The 6,023-nt window shown below is 36.4% G+C and overlaps 1 pseudogene; it reads right to left on the reverse strand.

Annotated features, from left to right (window-relative positions):
* Nucleotides 1–277: 277 nt before the first annotated feature.
* LOC113053979 (tRNA-dihydrouridine(16/17) synthase [NAD(P)(+)]-like) lies at nucleotides 278–3,404 on the reverse strand (annotated as a pseudogene).
* Between the last annotated feature and the right edge of the window lie 2,619 nt (nucleotides 3,405–6,023).

Consider the following 6,023-nt stretch of genomic DNA (forward strand, 5'->3'; position numbering starts at 1 on the left):
CATTCTTTACAATATTAAATCACTAAACATCTCCAAACTAACTTTGCAGCTTGTGAAGCTGAAGTCGCTTTGCGGTTCATACAGCTGAAACAGCTGGTTGACACACTAACCAGGACAATCAGCCACTTCCTTGAAAGCCTTGCTCTTGCAGCAGCCTCGACAGAGGTTGAACACACACTTGTTTCCAAAACTTTTGAACGGTAGTGTATTTAATGAACTCTCTTAATTTATTAAGAGTTTAAAATCTCATGCAACATTGAAATATCATTGTCAAGCATCAAATGTGAATAACATACGCATGGTGCCACAGTTTGGAGATGTGAGCGCGGACAAAAGACAGACTACAGGGTGGGTGCTCCGCAGTTGCTCTCTCAGCTCTCCCCACAAACAGGTGCACTAGCAGTCTTGCAGGTTTTGGTAATGTGTTCATATATTTATATCATCTCTTTCTGTACGAGTTAAGTTTAAAGTGAATCTTCTCTTCGCATGAGGAGAGAGATGTTACCTGCACTCATGACACCTTGTACTCCAGTCTCCCTCCATGCAGCGCTGAACATCCCTCAGGTGCTGGATGTTTCCATTGGCGAAAACGGGAATGTTTACAACCTCCCTACACAAGTACAATAAAGGTACACCATCAGGACAAAACACTAAGAATAGTGGAAGCCAGTTGCAAGAGTTGTATCTCTTACCGTACAGCTTTGATGTGCTTCCAACTTGCAATGTCCGTCAAAGCCCCCTTTTGATCTTCAGTTCTCCCATGAACTGTGAGGAGCTGTAGAAAGTGTTAAAGATACCAAAGCATCAGTAACTGGTTCAAGAATATATGAATCCCATTAGACTGAGATTTGAAGTAATGTAGTGGTTACAGCTTGTATAACAAACATTTAAAGATCAGTTCCAGGATGAAGAGACCCAAGCCTCACTCCTGAAAAAGCTGCTTAGTCCCAGGACACTCCACGTGCACTTTAGATAAAAGTATCTGCTTTAATGGGAAGCAATGGGAACGCTTTACCAGGCATCCAGCCTTTTCCAGCATTTTGGCACTTCACAGTTTTCTCAGTCTCTGGGAAGTCATGGATTTTGCAAGTAATGGGCACGGCAAGTTTTTCATCAGCCAGTTTAACTGTAAACGACAGCACCTGAATAAGACACATTATCTGCATGGTTCACATCTGCACTGAGCTATTAAAATAAGACAACTTACTCATTTTCTCAAGAAGGTCCCACTCATCTTGAAGAAACACCATAATGGCCTAGGAGAAAATGTAGTATATATACTCATGATCCGTACTTCTTTTCAAATTTTATTTTACATTAACCACCAGTAGGACAGAACACAAACGTTTCGGCTGAAAGCCTTCTTCAGTGTGTTCAAGGAGAGAATTTAAAAACGAGCCGTGCCATAGAAACTGGGACGCATTTTGCTACACTTTTAGATTTCATTGAACAATTGAAGCAAATATTTATAGTTCCAAATGTCAGACTTTAAAAAACTGCTGCTTAAAGGTTTGGTGTCAATAAGACTTTTTCAATGTTTTTCTAAGAAGTCTCTTATGCTCTATGAGGGTGTATTTATTAAATAAAAAATACAATTAAAACAGCAATACTGTGAAATATTATTACAATTTAAAATAAATATATTATTTTATTTCTCTGATGGCAAAGCTGAATTTTCAGCATCATTACTCCAATCTTCAGTGTCACATGATTCTTCAGAAATCATTTTAAAATGCTTATTTGATGCTCCAGAAACATTTCTTACAATTATCAATGTTGCCAACAGTTGTGCGGTTTATGTTCATTGGAATAGTGTTACATTTAATGTTACATTTCGTTCAGGATTCTTTAAGGAATGGAGTTCAGCTGATCAAAGATCATTTGAAATAGAAATCAGCAATCTTGCTGGAAAACAAAACAAAACGATACAACACAGAAAAGACGTGTCAGCTGGGTTTTGGTACCTGGTTTTGCAATCATCTGTGGGCAGCCCAAGTTCAGGATGGCATCGCAATAATCCTGGGCAAGTAGAGCAGCCTGGATAAACACCTCAGGATCATTGGCACAGAACTGTATGGAGATAGTAAATAACTCACTGTCTCTGGGGAATGGTGAGTGTGCGTGCTTGTGTTGACTGATGCCAAGAGACGGAGTGCGAGAGGGACGGTCCTAATCATAGACAGTAAAAGAAATAATAGTTTCCTAATGGTTGACCCGTTGTACAGTTCTCCCGACGGTAGTTGGCATCCCCTGACGACGAACACCATGAGCGTGCAGCATCGGTGTGTAGCAGAGCTCTGCGCATGTCTTCGGCTCAGCAGCCTCCACGCGAGCTCGGTCTGGTCCACCATGGGCGCCGACCACGTAGCGCGCACCCTTCAGAGAGTGCTCCTCCAGAACTCGAAACCCACTGGTTTCGTTCATGCTGCCTACATAGGATGAAATCACAATGACTACATTAAATCATAAATTCACAGTTATGGATACTATTTGCTTGATTAACTTAAATTAGCACAGCACCTAGATGAACTGTACACCCTTAATTTCACTTTAAACGTTAGTTTGATTTGCAGTTATCGTGTATCTGTCAAAGGCTAAACATTTTGGAAACGTGTTTCAGCAACAAGAAACACATTGACAGAACTTATATGTTAACTAGGAGATGCCATTAGCTTGTCATTCTTTTAAATCAGGTTTGAAACCGAGACGAGACCAAGCACTTTGCAGTAGCTCAAGATCCCAGCCACAGACAGCAGCTCTGTATGCGGCATAGACAGTATAAAGAATGCGGCACATGACTGTTTTGTGTGTCGCGTGTGAACACATCCGCGAGGAAACAATAAACCTATTGATTATTCCGGGGAGTTTATGGACAACATGTTTACATCCGTATGGGAATAAGTAGCTGAATGCGGTGTAAATTATGTTTGTATTAAAATGTAAAAAATCAGTAAATGTCGTCTTTATAATGTGTATATTCTTTGTATACGATCGTGTTCGTATACGCAAACACCACGTTTGGGGCCAGGCCAGTCGAAAGAAATTCATTAAGGCAATCTGGAATATAGAATCTTAAAAACCCTTTCTCTTTCAAATATTTACAGATTAGGTGAAATAATATTTTAACGTCCGTACTATAATAGACCACTAGATGTCAGTGTCCACCTAATCATTTTGTAGCGGATGCGCTCCGTTATGTTCAGATATTTCTTTAACTTTTAGATATTATTGTCTTTACCATTCACGATTAGTTATTCAAAATATACAGGTTGTTTAGATGACTTAAGAAGATAATAAGACAACGTTTCAATAAAGGTAAAAAAAACATATTTTTTTGTTAGGCAAATAAATACACAGACACAGGCTAGCGCGTGGTTTCCACATGATTACTCTTCCATAGACATAATGGTTATACTGTTCAAAATCTATTTTCTATCCTCTACCTGCTGAAAAAAAAAACAGCTAAAACCAGCCTAAGCAGGTCTTAACTGGTCAGCAGGCTGGTTTTAGAGGGGTTTTGGCTACTACCTTAGCTGGTCAGGCTGGGAGACCAACTAAAACCAGATAATTCCAGCTTAAACCAGCTATGCATAATGTAGTTTATAACTGAACCACACTCGCAAACGCACACACACACACACACACACACACACAAACACTTATTTGCTAGTTTTACTCTTCATTTAACAAAAATATTGTACCTTTGCTACTTTTTGGCCGCTAAACATGATATGATAGTTTACATGCTATAGTGTAGGATAAAAGGCCACTTGATGTAATATTAATAAAAATATTATTGAATGGCAAAAAATTCAGAAGTAACCATGAAAAACATTTCTTTGTACTCATCAGTGTTCAATTGATTTTTATTTTTCTAATATACTTCTTTATTTTATGATATATGGTCTTTCGACCAGTTGTATTGTAATCAATCTATATGTATTGCTGAATAAATCATATTGAGTTGAATACATCATTACATTAGGAAGCACTTAGAGATGTGTTGTTTTTATGGTTATTATATATTAATATAATGCCTGTGATATGTTATCTTGACACTTCACTTTATTAATAATAGAATCAACAGGCATGCAATTGTTTCCTCATGTTTCAGGACATTTGTATTGACACAGCACTGGTGAAAACTATTTTGTCAACTCTTTGTTGTGAATGCATCTGTTTTCCTCTGTTTAGATCTTATAAAGTGTTATTTATCACTGCACTAATGCAGTGTGTTGAAGCTAGAGCTCTTTTAGAAATCTGGTAGGGCTGTTAAAGTGGGCGTTCACAGTGTTTCCTGGCGCATTGCTCTCAACGTGACTGAGCACATGCAAGGGAAAGCTGAGTAATTAAGTCACGTGACTCTCACCTATACAGCCTCAGGCATTGGCTCTGCTCTGACCAATCATGGTCCACTGAATACAACATCAGCTCCTGTGGGCGTTATAATTTAAATAAAATGTATTTGCGATTCTTATCAGCAGCCAATTAGTCATTATCTACACAAGTTCCTGTAACTATTACCTCTTTCCACTTCCTTATAGGCTTCATATTGATATGAGTAAATCATCTGCTTTATGTTATTGTTTACCTTTTAAGCTGCTATTTTCAATTTGAAGAATCAAGTAAAGTTGTGAATATGATCAATCTGCAAGACTGTATGTTTTTCTTTGATGTTTTAGTCTATGGCCTTTTACAACTACTTGTTTCTCTGCATAACTTTCAGAATAATTTTTCCATAATGCTTTGCTTGTGAATATTAGAACATTTGGAATTGAGGTAATATTTATGATGATTAGAAATTGTTTTTTTTTAATATTAACAATGCAGGTGCTCATATTCAGAGCTGCTGTATGAAGTAAGTCTACTGTAATAAACAAATAAATGATATAAACCACTTTAATCCCAATCAATATTAATTTTACAATTGTTTCCAGTAGGGCAAGTTGCATAAACAAAGTCACCATGTTAAGACTGTGTCTTAAGATTTAGTTTGAATAACTAGAAGTTAACGAAGTGGTTATCAGTCTTACTTTTCAGATTCAAATTAAATAAGTTTATGTTTTTATGTAACTGACTTTAAAAAACGATGAGTAATCTTGCAAAAAAAAAAAAAAAAAAAAAAAATTAGGTGACTAACTTTTAAGACTAGTCTAAGACCAATGCAACCGGTCACTGGAACTACTGTACACCTATTACCTCTATCCTAAGTCTATTTTAATTGATTACATGAAGAGAGATAAGCTGTCAGTTATGTGTTTAACATAAGTTTCAACTTCACAAACTGGTTTCGCTAGTTATCTACCTGAAACATTATGATGAACACACCCAATAAACACCCGCAGATGTAAACTTGGTAATTTTCAGTATCGAAAGTAGGCTACAATAGAGAAACACATTTATAAATCTAGTCCAGCAATGACATATCACCTGACTTACATAAATACATACACTGCCGTTCAAAAGTTTGGGTCAGTAATGTTTTATATATTTATTCTTTGAAAGAAATGAATGAATCACCATAGAATGGTTTCTGAAGGATTATGTGACACTGAAGACTGAAGTAACGATGCTGAAAATTCAGCTTTGACTCACACAACATAAATTATATTAAAAGTATATTCAAATAGAAAACCATTATTTTAGATGGTAATAATATTTTACAATATAACGTTTTTCTGTATTTTTTGTCAAATAAATACAGCCACGATGAACATAAGGGAGTTCTTTAAAACACATAAAAACGTAACGTTACTTTATTGATCTCAAACGTTTGAACAGCAGTACAATGTTTATTTATACACATTGATTTAACGTACATCCCTGTACATTGTCCAGACTTATTAATGGGAATATCGCTAATAAAACACTTATCAAAGTTTAATAAAAAAATCATATATTCATATATATATTCATATATCAGTGGAACTACGGTTATGCATTTATCACTAAATAATCCCAGCAGACGGTTTGTTGTCTCAACCGAAGATTTTCCATTGGGCCGTTGTTGCTAGAGGAAGTGA

The sequence above is a fragment of the Carassius auratus genome, chromosome 3 (genome assembly GCF_003368295.1).
Source record: "Carassius auratus strain Wakin chromosome 3, ASM336829v1, whole genome shotgun sequence".
In the NCBI taxonomy this organism is placed as follows: domain Eukaryota; kingdom Metazoa; phylum Chordata; class Actinopteri; order Cypriniformes; family Cyprinidae; genus Carassius; species Carassius auratus.